The sequence below is a fragment of the Ixodes scapularis genome, unplaced genomic scaffold, assembly GCF_016920785.2.
Source record: "Ixodes scapularis isolate PalLabHiFi unplaced genomic scaffold, ASM1692078v2 PGA_scaffold8__174_contigs__length_109621045, whole genome shotgun sequence".
Taxonomy (NCBI): domain Eukaryota; kingdom Metazoa; phylum Arthropoda; class Arachnida; order Ixodida; family Ixodidae; genus Ixodes; species Ixodes scapularis.
This window is the reverse complement of record NW_024609883.1, coordinates 5,749,908-5,766,338: the sequence shown is the minus strand read 5'-3', so window position 1 is coordinate 5,766,338 and position 16,431 is coordinate 5,749,908. Positions and strand designations below refer to the sequence as shown.

Below are 16,431 nucleotides of genomic sequence, written 5' to 3'. Positions count from 1 at the left end.
ATAAGGGATGCACAACGAAACTCATTATAAACCACAATCTTACTACAAGCATCCCAGTTCTGTCTTCGGTCCGACAAGGGTGCCCCCTATCACCACTATTGTTTGCCTTATACCTAGAACCCTTCTGCTTGAGCATCGCTAAAAGCGAGAACGTTCGCGGTTATAGCCTAAAGGAGGTTGAGGTAAAAGTCTTAGCTTACGCTGATGATATTGCCATTTTTTGCGCTGACAAAAAAAGCATTACCGAGGCGCTTTCCCTAACCAAGGTGTTTTGCAATGAAACTGGTGCAGCAGTGAACTGGGAGAAATGCTCTGGGCTCATGGGCAACGCGGCCAACCGAATACGAAGGCGTCCGGTGGAGTGATACGCCTTGTAAATATCTCGGTGTACCGCTCCACCAATATCGTAATAGCACATCGTACTGGTCCGAAGTCACTAATGATTTGAAACGGAGAGTGTCAAAATGGCCGAATCGAGATTTGTCCATTTTTGCAAGAGCGACTGCAGCAATATTTTTCTTATTGCTAGGATTATGTGTGTATTGCAAGCTCTGCATTGTGCCAGGAAGAACGTGCAAAAAATTCATAGAATTTTGCTTTATTTGTTTGGAAGTCCGGATCTGAACTGATGAGGCGAGACAACCTCTTCCGGCGTATTTCCGTTGGTGGGATTGGCTTACCACATTTGTATGTTCGACAACTTGTGTCGAGGTTTTTCTTCCTCCGAGATCAGGAGCAGCCATTTCTACGTACAATGATTCAAACAAAATTGGTTTGTCACTTCCCATTCTTTTTGGTTTCATCCGAGAATTTAAAACCTATGGTTGCCGTAGGTTTTCTGAAAGAGGTCGTCGACTCTTTTAATTTTCTATCTGCACGATTTTCACGGGAGTACCTTTCCAGTGTCAACAGAAAAGACCTTACTCGGGCACTCTTGGACATACTTTTTCCAGTACCTATCTATCGAACCTTGTTCGCAGATGGCCCAGGTCAGGATGTACTATGTCGAGTCAAAAAGATGTATATCCCTCCTGCAGTAAAAACTTTCTTTTTTAAACTACACACCGGAACACTACCTGTGAAAGTATGGATGAAACAAAGAGGAATGTTTGTTCGATGGTCGGTTGACTGTTTATTGTGTAAACAAGCAGAAAGTGTTGAGCATGTATTCATTGATTGTTGGGACGCCGTACTATTTTGGGACATCTTAAAGAGGACATTGAAAAAAGATCTGATTATCACACCCTATTACATTCGTTTTCTTCCAGTCGACAAACATGAGTTCGTCCCTTGCGACCTATTTGTGCTTCTGGGGCTTTTGAGTATTTGGAAATCCCGCATGGCTGTTAGACACGCGGACATAAACGCCCACACCGTGGATGTATATTTCATTGAACTTGTCACGCAGATTAAGAGTATTTATGCCCCCGCGGAGGGGACCCCCGAGTGGGCACTATCATTCAAATGAAGCAGCTGTAATAACATTGTAATGAAACCTTTCTAAAAGTAATTCTTCCATTGGTCACATATGTGCTATAGTTGTTAAAGATCACTGTTTGGGACTCTTTTGAAATGACTTTTTGTAAGTGTCAGTGACATGTTCGTGCTGAACTTTACAAGCCAACGACGCTGATGTGCATTCTTTATGTACTGATTGGAATGAGTGAGAACTGCGTGTATGTCTACCATGTATCATACCTCACGTGTGTTTCATACTTCACCATTCATGTTAGGATGTTGTAAATAGTGTGGTGAATGCTTTTTGTACCTGAACATTTTCAAATATTTCTGCGAACTAAAAATAAACTGTTTAAAGAAAAAAAAATGTGCTTATTGCGCAGGGGGTAGGGTGTCGGGCTTCTGTGCTCAAGGTAGCGAGGTCGATTCCCAGCCGCCGCAGAGCCTTTTTTAACGAATAAAATGCATTTACCGCGCGGCGATTCAAATGTCACATGTCCTTCGTCGTCATGTGACCGTCCCACGTTATGACATCATCATGTGACGTCTCCCTCTCAAGTTAATTCGTACCCTCTGGGAACACACTCATTTCTGGACAGGTCCCGAAATTTGGGACGGAGCCATGGAAGGGCTGTGGGAATGGGACATCACGTGGGATGGTGCCGAGTGTCGTTCTAACCTCTGATGTTGAAAGTAGTGAAAGCGAACATGCTTTATCACTGCGTTCAACAACAGGAGCCCATTTACACATACATTGCAGAGATTGCCGCTGCATTCCCAACTTCCAAGGCACTACAATCGTTGGGAGAGGTAAAGAAAAGGTGGCGAGGGAGGTACTGGAGGCTTATATGATAAAGAAGGAATGTCCTGATAAGTGTATCAGTCAACCCTCACTTTTCTTTCACAAAAAGGAAGTGGACTTTATTGACACCTGTGGTGGCCGAGTCATTGATGACTAGTCACATTTGTAGTATTTGTGGCTTTTCCTGGTTTTATTTTGCTGTTTCTATTTTTTCCAATAAAAAAATTCAGTTGATAGTCAGCGCTCGTCCTGTTTGCCTCTCCGTCTTCGTATTCGTCTTTATTGTGCGCTTTCACTACTTTCAACATGCATAACCAACTCGCCTGCATCGCCACATTAGTTCAGTCTAACCTCTGACGTCATCATCACGTGACTACCGAATGATTGACAGGTCCCGAAATTTGGGGTCCGAGGACCGGGCTATGGGAGAGGACCACCCGACCTCTGACGTCATCATCATGTGACTCTGCCGAATGATTGACAACTCCCGAAATTTGGGGTCCAAGGACCGGGCTATGGGAGAGGGCGTGGGAACGGGGCGTTGGCGTGGGAACGGGGCGTCATGGTCACGTGGGAGGAGGATACAGGATGGAACCAAGGCACGTGCCGACTACGTGCGCGGCTTTTGTTTACTTCCGTGTACGTGACCAGATTTTGTTTACTTCCGGCTCAATCGTGTATCATAATACACTACTATTTGATAAAGAGTGTGCGCCTGCGCAACGGAATTTGTGACGTTGGAATCGTTGAAAGAGCATTAGTTGCCAGTTAGCGCCTGTCCTGTGTGTGCCTGTTTCTCCGACTTTGTACTATCTTTTACTGACTTTCATCATGTCAAGCTTCTTTAGAATGAGACAACACAAACAACTATTGTATTTAGTCAGATATATGGCATAATCAACGGATAAGGCACATGAATCTCTAATGTCGTATTGTTCCCACCTTGTAGATATAAAAAAAAATTAATTTCGAACCATTTTTTTAATTTGTTTACAGAAATGCCAGCATGATGGGTGTTGGGCCCAGAGGGGTACGAAGTAAAACATCCTTAACATGTCTCACAACCGAAGAAATAATAAATAAATAATTTTGATACTTCGACCATGGCTTCTTCCTACTACCGAAACAAATATTAAAATATCGGTCTTATCAGTGTTGCAGTAAATACATTACCTATTAAGCCATTGTGCGACGACCGACAGAAAGCTCAGCTGGCTCTAATTTCATGTAAGTACCTACCGGAGCAAGCTCACTTCTCTCCGTTTCATTTTACTCCAAAACCGCAACCGACGTCGCAATTCAATGCATCCGATCAGGCAGCGGCGAAAGTGTTTCGTCACGGCGCTGCCCATTTTTTTTTTGGGGGGGGGGGGGGAGGGGGGGGGGGGAGAATTCGCTACCAATTACGCGCAAAAAAAGAAAGATGATCGCAGGCTCGTGATTGATTTAGTTGGTGATTATCAATCGTACAAAGACTATGAGCACCGTGACAATGCACTTTTGGAGTTGCTCGATTGTCTCCGGCGGATGGCAGCGTCAGCCGCGGTCTTGGCGTAAAATGAAAAAGAGAATTCCTACAATAGGAATTACTGGGCTTTGCATCGCAGCTGCCCGACGCATGACCAGCATTGAAAGGCATTCCGGTGCAGCTTCGTTGCGAGGCCCTACTTCGTGGTGGCTGAATGCTAACGGTGTCGCAATCGCCTCCTGTCGCAGATATCCTACAACCATAAATCCGTTAAGCTCATTACGGTGGTGTACGCGGAATGGCAATTTTACATGGGCTAACAATGTGGTCGAGAAGAGAAATCAACGCGAAACTAAGTAGACGAGCTTCATCAATTCAAATTTCTGTTTTATGTAATTATGCTTTCAGAAACGTGGTTTACGAATACTACTGACGTGGTAAAGTTGCCAAGTGAAGGTTTAAGTTCTCAGAAATTGAATATCCTAAAAAACAATCGTTTTCGGGAATTTAGAACACCTTTCCACTCCAAACATGCCAGAAATGAAATAGAGCGCGTAGTTCGTTACACGTTATCTCAGACACTGTTAAGTAGAGTGAAACGTAATTGAATATAAATTGAAGTCGACGAATTACTTTAAACCTAGCTCCCGAGTCCCCAAGCAGCCATTTATCCAGCCACATTTTTTATATATATATTTGTCCTTTTCTTTTTTTAGTTAGTTTGCTTGTTTGTGGTTTGCCGATGCCATCTTCCAGATTTCTCAGGTGGACACTGTGACATTTTGAACTCGCCATTGCCTTCGATGTTTCCCTTGAATTACGAACGCTAATTTCTTAATTGATATGTAGCGCAATAGGCAATACAGTCCATAAGTAGCGCATGCTGCATTACAGCCCAGCTTGTAGTTACTGAACATCACAACGTGAAAAACAAAAAAAAGAAGATATGCGTGTTTCTTTTTTATATATATATATATAAACGATAGATTCGGTTCAAACGCACATGACAATGCTTTATTTATCGCAATCGCCGTAAAAAAAGTTGCTTTCCTTCTTAGGCATTGCACAGTTAGCCTGTATTCTTTTCTTTCTTGATTTACAAGTCCTTAGCCCACTTTTGGAGGCGTTCTAGCTCTTCTTCGGTGCAGGGATTCTGAGAAAGAGAATGCAATACTAATTTTATAACAATCAGAACACAAATATCAGCGTTCGAACAACTTCGTTTGATGGTGGTCGCTTTTTTTTTTATATTTCACAGCAATTATTGTGTAATGAAACAAGCATGATAAATGATCAACCCCAAACGAGGCACTAATAAGTACTTTTAGAGCGCAGTTCTTAGGCGCTCGTTTCCGGGTTGAGCGGCGTCGGCCTAATTGCGCGCGTTGCATCATGGTACGTTTCCCCGCTAAAGTTAGTGGGGAAATTTTCCCGCTTTGCTTCGCGGGGAAATTTTTCCATTTTACTGAGCTGAAAAAAATTCCCGCTAAATTTAGTGTTTAAATTTTTCTGCCAAATTTAGCGGTAAAATTTTCCTTCACTTTAACGGGGAAATTGTTGAAAGTTAGTGGGGAAATTTTTCCGCTAAATTTAGCGAGAAAATTTCGCGGGTAAATAGAGCGGGAATATTTACCAAGCAAAATTTAGCGGGCAAATTGACGTCATGCGACCTCAACACCAATTCAGTTTCCCCGCTAGCGGGCAAAAATAATATCAAGACTATGTATCACGTCACCCATCAACAAGTTCAGTGGCAGGAGGAGAGGAGGGGGAAAGGAGGAGAAGGGGAGGAGTGGCGTACCCTCCCCTACGTAGCCTCCGGTCCTCCTCCTCAAGAGCTGCGCTCTAGTTTCGAATTACGGATTTTAACAAACGTCTTTCATTCTTTTTTTTTTTTCAAATCAGATTGGGTTAGTTGCGTGGAGACTTCGTCTGAGTACTTGCACCAAAAGAGATACTTTTTTCCTCTTTACTATTGTAATGAAGGTGCCGTGTCACTATTTATGGGTTTTCACTAAATAACGCGCAGCATTAATCTTTGACGTTCACACGAAAAACTAAAAAAAAAAATCGCCGTTCACTTTTTTAAGCCAGAGACAGAATGAGCGGCCACATGCCGATCAGAGCCGTATATTGGAAGAGTTTGGCCAATGGGCTCCAGCAAAGGCCGCCTCCAGCGCCGAATACTCCTCCCGCGGTTGAAGCGTAAACTAAATGTGGGACATAGCCTCGACTAATCAGCTGACCGCGACGTTACAATATTGGAAACGACATTTAAAGCGTGAAATAGAGGCGTTTAATCTCGGCGTCTCGGTGACAGTTTGCTCTTGGTCTGCTTGCCAGAACAGCGTTTCAGCTAAAACTGGCTAAAAGAAAACAACAACAAAAAACAAAATCACTAAGGTGATGGGGTCGTGAGGAGGTGAGGATGCCACACCGGGCATCGGCTGTGTCTCAATCTAAGCCCTGGGCCTCGGTACTTCGAAGGCCGCAGCCTTCTGCTTTGTGGGCTGCCCCCCTTGGAGCCTGATGCTTCGACCCCAGTGAGCGACAGCACCATCATGTAACGATTGTACGGAGCACTGGTCGCAAACTGACATTGTGCACAGAGAACGCAGCAACACTAAGAGGCCCATACGAGAGACAGTTCGCATCAAATCCATCGGTAATTGTATCAGCCATGCTTCGATGCAACTCTGAAGTAGTTCCAAGAAGTTTCTTCAAATCTAAAGTTTTTTTTGTTTTTTTTGTGTCATAGTTGTAAGTGAACGTCCAATGAATCTTTTTGCGGGCAGAGGTTCATTTGGAAGTCGTAGCAGTTCTCGTTTAGATCAAGCACAGCCTTTCCAGACTCCAGCTGGAAAGGAAGGGGGTCCGTGTGGTTATTTTGTTGTGTTTGTTTTGTTCAAGGTCCTAAGCTTTCAGTTTGGGATTGAGGTCACCGTTTACGGTCTAGGTGAAGACCAGTGTGGGTAGGACTGTATAGATAACAAAGGTTGACCTTGTGACGTCGGTGGTCGGTGTGGTTAGGTTGTGGGTATATAAGGCATTGAGGAAATAAACGCAATAGCTGAGTTTGAGACGTTCTTTTACCCTGTATTTCTCCTTCGACCAAGTTTCCCTGCTTTTACCACCGTCTCGGGTTTTCTACATCATGATCAACATCCACCAGCTCGCCTGCCCACTCACTGTTTTTCATTAAATTTTACGTCGAGTTGCGTACACCACCGAGGATACACGAAACGAGGATTTATTCGGGTGGTTAGATCTCCCGCGCTTTTCTGCCCTTTTTGAAAGATATGTGATAACGAATCACTATTGGGCTAGCTCTTTTAAAATCGATCGCAGTGTTCAGCGCTCGCTAAGCGACGGCAAGTGTTTTTCAATACCTCGAGTGGACGCCAAATATATTAAAAAAATGCGTTTTTTTTTTGTTTTTTTTTTAATAGACTTTTAGAGTCGTTTCTTGGGTTGCACCCAAAAGACAGCTTGAGGAAGGCCTGCGAACATTGCGCTAAATGTCTTTGCTTTTGTAACTATTGCTCAACTACTTCCGCTATGAATGTTTGGATGGTACATCTTTTTTATATCTGACGTGTGTCGTGCCTGTAGCGGTTACAGCAAGTTTTCTACTATGCTAAGTTATGTTATGCCTACTAGAACTTTCTCTCAGCAAGACAAACAAGCTTTCAATCCAGTGTGACTATTGTACTGTTCAAAACTTCGTAGTTTTTTTGTTGTTTTTTTACAATTTTTGTTTTGATGACATTTTTGTGTATTTATTTTCTGGTTTTGCCGTCTTTCTTTCAATGTGTTGTGTGCGGTTTCGAACGTTTATCTTGTGTAATTTAGACATTTTGTGCGACTTCTTTTTTTTTCTAACTAGCTGTTCATGATTAATGTCATCACTACCTGTCATCATATTGTGCTTACTTAATTCAATTGCGGGGTCCAAGTACCACAAGCCATTACAGGCTTTGTCGGACCCGTAAAACCTTTTGAACACTAAACATATGTCCATAAATTCTTCTTCTTCTTCTTCTTCTTCTTCTTCTTCTTCTTCTTCTTATTATTATTATTATCATTATTAATATTATTATTATTATTATAACAGTGCAAAGGCTGGAGCGTCTTTAGACGCGGTTTGCTCGGCTCGGTTTAAGCCGGTCCCGCTGGGCTCGTGCGCTGGCTTTGGCAGTGTTTTTTATTTTTGTTTTTTTTTTCCAGTTTCAGTTGAAACGTTGTTTTTAGAAAGTCGGCCCTGGTTTGGAACGCACGTTCGTTTATTCTACCGTTGAATATGGACATGACGACAACCTCACATGCGCCAAGTTTTCAGTCACCAAGACTTACACCTTCTTACTCGAGCGACGCTAAAACGGCTTAAATCAGTCGAGTCGCCTTTTTAAAGCTCATGATCACTGCTGGGGACTCTTTCGTGACCTGTGGTTGGCACCGAGATGCTCTCCTATGCAAACCAATGTATGGCCAAACTCTCTCAGTATACGGCTCTGCATGGTGCCGATTATATGCCGCCCAAAATTCATCACAGCCGCGCACTGGGGTTGGCAAGCACATCGCACGTGCTAAGCTACAGTCGTTGTTAGGGGTCGGCTGTTCCCGTCGCTGCAGCGATTTGACTCCAAACACCAGCCGAATGCTTCTTAAAGCATTGACTGTCATGAGACCAAGCCGTGTGCTCCAGCAGTACTCGTGTGCAATCTAGGAGCTGCATGTGAATATAGTTATTATATTCCCGCCACTACGACAACGATATGATACGCGTCACTACGTCATTATGTTTGGCGAGGGGGAAGTTGGAAGCAAAAGTCCACACGTATCGTCGAAATTACACAGCGACAAAGACGTTTCATGATCAGTGACATTGCGTTTAAGTACACCAACATAGCACACGTGCCAATATGTTTCTGTAAAAAGAAAAACGTCACAACCTAATGTTGTTCCTTTAGGGGTGAGCGCGTTGGTTTAGTATAAAGTATTGAGAAAGAATGAAAAACCTAACAGTGCACGAACAGCACATGCGTAAAAACTGTACTTTATGTATTCTGTCCCTATATAATTTCTTCCCTATCGTTCCAGGGCATTTTAAATAATAATATTATTACCTGCTACTTTCGCTAATGTTGCTACGACTGCTAATACTCTTGCTTTTATTCCTGCTCCAATTTTTGATAAATATACAATCTCCTTTACTACTTATATTGTTATGTAATAAAATTAAACGCAGACACTTTAGACTGCTTACGTGTAGGAATGTAGAAGCATTCCTACACGAAGTGCATTCCTGCAAGTAGCGCGCCACGTCTTCATTTGTCACACGGCGCTCCGGCGGTGACGTCACGCTCCCCACTGCGCAGGCGCGGGACCCCCGCCGACTCCACGGCTTCCGTGACGCTGCATCTGCGTGGCTCTGCTTTTCTTTGTGTTTTATTTGTGAGGCAAGTCCCATTTGACCTTGTGCGACCCGCCGGCTTCCGTGACAAGGCATCTACGCTGCAGTGCTCTGCTTTGTATTTCTTTTTTTGTTTTTTTCAGAGGCGCGTCCGCTTTGTAGCCGATGGGAGTTTATGTGCGTTTCGCTCATTTAAAAGCAATTTATTGGCCGTTTCGTTCAGCCAATGGCAATTTAGGTGCCGTTTCTCGCTGCTACAGACATCAGATAACACCAGCTTCGTTCCATGGGGAAGTTAATGCTTTCGAAATTATATTTGGACATCCTAATATTTATTGCAGCAAAGCAACTGGGAGGACCAGTCGTAAATATTAAGCAGAAATTGGCCTCATCACCAGGCTAAAGGACGGACGGAATTGCACGTGACCATTGCCTCCGCATCTATGCCTACCAGTCATGGTCGAGATGGTAGTTTGCCTAAACGCAACACTAGGAGGCTTTAGGAATTGTTGCTGGATCGTTAGTTTTCTATTCCTACCAGCCTCTTTAGTAGTCGACATGATCAAGTGCAGTTGGGTATAACATAAGACGTGTTATCGATTTCATAAAGCAATTGTCAACAACGTAATGCACTTGTTGCACGTTAAAAGTATTTTGTGCTATGTACCGCCAGTAGACTGGATATAAGAAAATATCTGATCAACTGAATATACCTAAAAAAGATGACTGACTACGTCTTTCCAAGGGGATTCGATGGAAGGACGCATGGTCTTGCAAATGTAAACGAAAATGGTTCGTGTACTAGCTCCGCACAGAATAGAGAGCCAATAAGTCCATTTTGTCCTATTACAAAACAACATAATTGTGTGATGGCCTTAGTAAAGCAAAATTCAAAGATAAATAACTTTTTGAAAAATATATAAAACAGGGCATCGGTCATATAACTAATATTCGCAAAATAACAACAACAAAAAAGCGCGAAGGCAGCGGGAACATTTTCTTGTGACTTACGTGCATAGTACCGTTGGGGCAAGCTCTCTTTGGCAACGGCACCGTCTTGTCTCCGCATCCGAGCTCGCACGAGCCAAAAATCCAACTATTATAATTCTGCAATGCATCGACATATAATGTCAAAGAAAAGGCTCGAGGTACACCTAAGCACTTCTTATGAGTTGTGAATGCGAAAGCATGCACATCATTCTTCCACTCTCTTATTTCCTCTGCAGCGTATTTGCGTCGACAGCGTCGACTACAGTGCCTGGATAGGCTCCCTACGGGAGCCAGAGTTGCGCGTCTGTTTTCCACGCAGCGCCGCGCCGCTATTCGCCGAGATCCGATCACGTGAGGAACCGGATCAAGTGCCGTGCAAGAGAGTAGACGTCGCGCGTGCCCCGGCGTACGTCCCCCTGCTTTTCTTCTTCTTCTAAGCGTTGTGAAAGATGTTGGGGGGGGGAGGAGAGGGCCAATAGTGGTTGCGCACCGGGCGCTTGGTCACTGGCTCTCGGGGGGAGGGGAGTGTGGGGAGAAAGGTTGTTGACCGCGCCGTGCGCCTCGAACGCGCGGCGCCGCTATTCGCCGAATTCAGACACGTAATGAGCGGGATCAACATGCCGTGCGGGAAAGACTGCGCTACGGGGATGAACGCGCAGCTCTGGCTCCCGTCGACTAGGGTGCCTACATGTGTGTCTGTCTCAGGGTGAAGACATCCATTGTTGCCCTGAATGTGCCAGCGCGTGACGCTCTCACGCACTCGGTGCATGACTTGGGCGGTAAAATGGCGTCTATGCATTAGCCCAAGCTACGCGCTCGAGCTGGGTGACACCCGGGATTTCAAATTCATAAAAAAACGATTTGACAAAAAATGGCTGAGAGGTCACGACTCACGCAAAAGCGCGTGTGTGTGCCAACCTCGTTGGTGTGTATGAAGGTATGAGGACTCTCTACCGTCGACGGACACGCAGCACCATGGGGTGGCCGGTCGTTGAAACTGACGGGCAGCGTGTTTCAACAATCGGCCACCCCATGACGCTGCGTGTCCGGCCATTGTAGGGTGCCTCAATAAACGCGCCTCCGTCCAGGGTAGAGAGTCCAAGGAGCAAGTTGTCTGCATCTTGCGCAGGAGTTGCGGCAGACGCGGTCCCAGACATTGGTTCGAGGACTCTAGCCGGGGAAAGGGGGGCAATCATTTAGGCAGCGGGGGCGACCATAGAATCCGCGGCGGACGGAGCCCAGGATATTATGTCGCCACCATGTCACATGGTGCCGTCTACACCACAAAGACCTCAAAGTGACGGCTAACACTCTCCTCTAAAGAGAGATGACAGAACTTGAAATAATCTGTGAGTTGTGGCTAGTGTACATTGTTGAAGTCAACTTGCCACTTCCAGTGAACAAGAGTGCTCCCACATTCTTCAAACAATACAAAAACACGACCGGAGACGTTTTAGAGGGGACGATTTCTCCCCCTCACCTCCCCCCCCCCCCCCCCCCCTCTTAGTATCGTCTTTGAGTTGCGGTGACTTCAAAACGACGCTGATTGGCTTTGATTTAAAGAATTGCACTCCAAGAAAAGGGTGTATCATTACACCCCTTGTCCCATATAATACAAGCCAACACTTCAGTTCAACGTACAGCGCACTGACGTCGATCTGACGGCACTAACTTTCTCGAGACGCTTGACAGCCGTGTGGTACAGCTTATTAAAATAGTTCAAGCACGTGATACTTACTACCAAGAAGAAGTAATTCGGGTTTTCTTGGCCCTACTGCCAAACTTCAGTGTTTTCTTTTTGTGGTCTTTGATACGTACTCTAGCTATTTAATAAGTTACATCCCACCGTTGTCAAGCACCTCGTAAAATATGGGGCCGTCTGTTCGGCTATAGTTCGCTTTACGTCGAACTAAAGTTTTGGGGTGCATTATATGGGACGAAAGGGTATAAGGTGATACCTTTCTTTTTAGAGTGCTAGATGCCTTGAAGTTCACTGACATCAGCCAATAAACGCTCGACGTTCTGATATCATCGCTAAGCCAGTGCTAGAAGCAGACGAACTTGCGATTTGCATTGTTCGAATGGTCACACTTGCTAAACTCCATGTACGAGTCCTGTCGTGGAGGTCATGAATCACGTCATTTCCGGGCGACAAATATGCATGCCTTTCGGCTATCTTTCCTTGCAATAATAATAATAATTTTATTATCATTATTATTTCCTTGCAAAGATATTTTCTAAAGTTGAGAGCTTTGTCGATTAACCTGGCTGAGCGGGCTGCGGCATTTAACCTCATCGTAAAATAAAACAAGCATTCCAGTAGCATTCGCTTTGTCGCTCACGTAATAGTTTACAGTTTTCACGTAGACCGAAGTCTTTCTCCGAGCTTGGAATGGAGTGCAAAGCTTGGATATCGATGTCACGGAAACTTGGTCACGGGAGTGACGTCACACAGACAACACCGGCCTCCTAATGCGTTGCGTGGTGGGTATGCGCAGTAGGCCATTTGAGCTGACATTTTCACTCCGTCACATCCGCACCCTCTTCGAAGGAACTCACGACCCTGACATTGTGGGCATATGTTAAACGTAGCCCTTTGTTATTCTTCCATCCCCTCTGCCGCCCCCGCTCCGTTCTTTCCGTCCAAATGTTCTCTAGAGCCAAAAAGCCCTCGCGGCTCAAACCGACCGTCCGTTCTTCTCGCCCTTAGCTCTACCCATCGCCCAAATGTAAACACTAGCCAAGTCGACTCTGCTCGCAAGCCCCGCCAGCCGACTCCTTCGCCGCAGCTGTAACCTTATTCCTCACCTCATAAACTAGCCTCGCCCTCGCCCCTGCCCCGCTGCCATCGCCCCTTCGCATCAAGATTCTCCAAACCCGCGTTCTTCTCTTGCAGTTGCTTCCGCCCGTCCCACTGACTCAGACCATACCTTCCTTCTCCGTAATAAACAGTTATCTTAATCTTTAACTTGTTCTTTCTTCCTGTGGCCTACCACCGGCCCTCACAACATCGTCCTCGACGTAATCCTAGAGGTCGTCCTTGAGGTCGTCCTAAATGTCGGCTTTGACGTCGTTCTCTAGGACGTCGCCCTTGAGGTCGTCCTTAAGATTGCCCTAGAGGTTGTTCTAGACGTCGCCCTTGAGATCGCCCTAGAGGTCTTCTTTGATGTCGTCTTCTGAAACGTCGTCCTTGAGGTTGTCCTAGACGAATGCTATCTCAATTTATAGACAACCAACAATAATAGTTTCTGCAGCAATATCTTAGCTGCTGGTTTGCTCGTTTGCTTGCTTCATCGCGACGCGCTTTTTCCTGTCTGATTGAAATGGCGATAGACGCCGCTCCGGCAGCCGTGATTGCAATACCTTCGCTCATCGCGCTGGACAGCGGCCGGGCTCGCGTCCTCGGCGGCACGGGCAGTTCACGCGAATCAAAAGGATGACCGCCCCCCCCCCCCCACAGACACACACACACACACACACACTCCTTTCTTGTACCATCCACATGTAGTTCTACGGAAATTTATGCAGCCTTATACACCTATGCACCGCCCTTTTTTTACGTGGTACAGTGCTTTTTGAATGTCTTCGGGAATATGCTGGGATCAAGATCTCAGACGACCTCGCTCATGCTACGCCATCCGCAGCGACATCGACGGACGCGCCTACAAAGCGACCCCTCCGGCTACAGCGCGCCAGTGGGCACGGAAGATTTGCAGCGATGAGGTGGCTCATGTTTTTCGTCTTGCCGCAGGTTAGTAGTCGTAAACCTTGCCACTGTTTTAGGTCGAATTATGTTTGTCTAGTTGTGCTTCCATGCCCCGGAGCTTGTTTTGAATCTTTAAGAGCGTGTATTGAATCTTTTAGAGTTTTGTTGCTTTTGATGTCTGGGGATGTAGAGATGAACCCAGGCCCTATGAGCAAGCAACAAGAGGACGAATTCCTTGCGCTTGTGCAGACAGTCGCGAAGCTTCAGAGTAGCCTTGCTCTGCTGCAACAAGAGGAAAACTTACTAACACAGAAAAATATAGAAAGCGAAAAATCTGCTTCCGCTTTAGAAGAACGCGTTAGCAACCTAACAACCGAACTCGACTTACTAAAGCAGAAGGAAATCGGTAGCGTCCCACGTACCGAACCTCAGCTTACTACAGCTCTAAACGAACTTTCGCAGCTGAAAACTCGTTGTGACGATGCGGAGGGCAGATCCCGTCGTAAGAACCTTCTATTTTTTGGCGTCACTGACACCGATAGGGAAACGTGGGCCCAGTCCGAGGGCTTGGTAACTGGCCTGTGTTCCAGAAACCTAGGCGTGAATGTCGAATCAAGCAAAATTGAAAGAGCGCACCGCTTGGGAGCGTTCAATCCACAGAAATGTCGCTTTATAATTGTTAAGTTTTCATCATTTAAGGATAAAGAGGGCATTCTTTCGTCGGCATTTAAGCTCAAAGGGACACTTGTCCCTTTGAGCTTAAATGAAGATTTACCAATTTCTGTCCGACTTGCGCGCCGTCACCTTCTTGACTTTTCCAAGCCTAAAGGCACGACCTAGAAGCTGCGTCACGATAAGCAGTTTTAGATAATAAGTGTTATGTATTTGACGCCGCTCTTGGTGCCGTGAAGGAAAAAAAGTGCAGAGCAATGCCGGCGTTCATTTCGTTTTTCGTCACCCAATCAACCTGCCAAACTCCGTGATATCTCTAACAACCTTCTAATCATTCTATTTTATTTACTAACATTAGAAGCTTCATACCAAAAAGAGATTATATGATTTCCATGGTTGAGGCATGCAACGCAGACTTTCTTATTCTTACCGAGACGTAGCTAAGCCCCGATATATCTGATACTGAACTTTTTCCTTTGTATCCAAACTTTCGTGTGTATATGTGTGATAGATCCGCTAGGAGGGGGGGAGGTGTGCTTTTAGCTATAAAAAAAATCAAATTCCGTCTCGGGTTATACCGATTCTTACCGACTTGGAAGTTGTTTGTGTGCACGTCGCTACGACGCCCCCCGTAATAGTGGCTGTGTGCTACAGACCGCCAGATAGTGATAAAGAATTTGTTACCAGGCTATATAAATTTATTTCTGAAATCATAACTAAATACCCTAACGCCTTTGTTACTCTATTTGGTGATTTCAATTACCGGAACATTGACTGGTCTGCCCTCTCTTCTAGTTGCGCATTGTCTCAAGAATTTATAGACTTTTGTTTAGATTTCAACTTTCAAACGTTATCACTCAGCCTACTAGGATTACTAATCACTGTGGCAATATACTCGACTTATGCTTAAGCCAAGGCCCCTTACTCTTCAGTAACATCACGCACTTACCCGGCATTAGTGACCATCTCCTCATCGATTTAACTCTTTCTCTCTCTGCTCCTCGTAGATCACATTACTGCAAATTCATTCGCAATTACGCCGAGAGCTGATTACCCATCAATCAACTCGAACCTCGAAGAATTTTATCATACTTTCTCAGATAACTTTTGGGAAAGAACGGTTAATGAAAACTGGACTCTATTCAAAGATAAAATGAGCTACCTAATCGAACGCTTTATTCCACTGACCCCTATTATATCTGATAACACTAACCCTTGGTACAATAAAACAATTCATAGTCAATCCAATTGGAAAAAACGTCTATAAGCGGACTAAGACTGTCAACACTACGGCTTCTTGGAAAGCCTACTACGAATGCGCTAGGGCTTATAAATCCGCAATAAATCACGCCAAAACCAAATTCTATAGTATCGACCTCCCCAACATACTAACCATCAAACCAAAGAAGTTTTCGAAAATAATCAATCCGTCACTTTCACTTCTTTTGCAATTTGTAGATGACGACGGACTTCCAATTTCTGATAAACGTGGCGCTCTTGCTATTAACGATTTCTTCTGCTCCATCTTTACTAAAGAGGACTGGAAAATATTCCCGACTCGTGCCAACCCCTTCATCCTCTTACGGATCCTATTGTAATTGACCGTACTGGAGTACTTAAGGCTATAGATCAACTAAAGGTGTCCTACAGCTCCGGAGATGACCAAATTAACTCTAAAGTATTAGTAAACACTAAACACATTTCTTCCACATTCCTCTGCAACATATTCTCTCAATCTCTTAAACTCTCGGAGGCTCCATCCGATTGGAAAGTTGCTAACGTCATACCCGTTCATAAAACAGGCGATCGCCAACTAATCAGCAACTGTCGTCCCATCTCGCTCACCAGCGTTTCATGCAAACTCTTGGAGCACATTCTCTATTCTAACAAAAATAAACTTTCTAAACACTCATAACCTCCTT

The 16,431-nt window shown here is 44.9% G+C and overlaps 1 pseudogene; it reads left to right on the top strand.

The window, feature by feature from the left end:
• The first annotated feature begins 13,828 nt into the window (after positions 1–13,828).
• Positions 13,829–14,820, top strand: LOC121833482 (annotated as a pseudogene).
• The last annotated feature ends 1,611 nt before the right edge of the window (positions 14,821–16,431 follow it).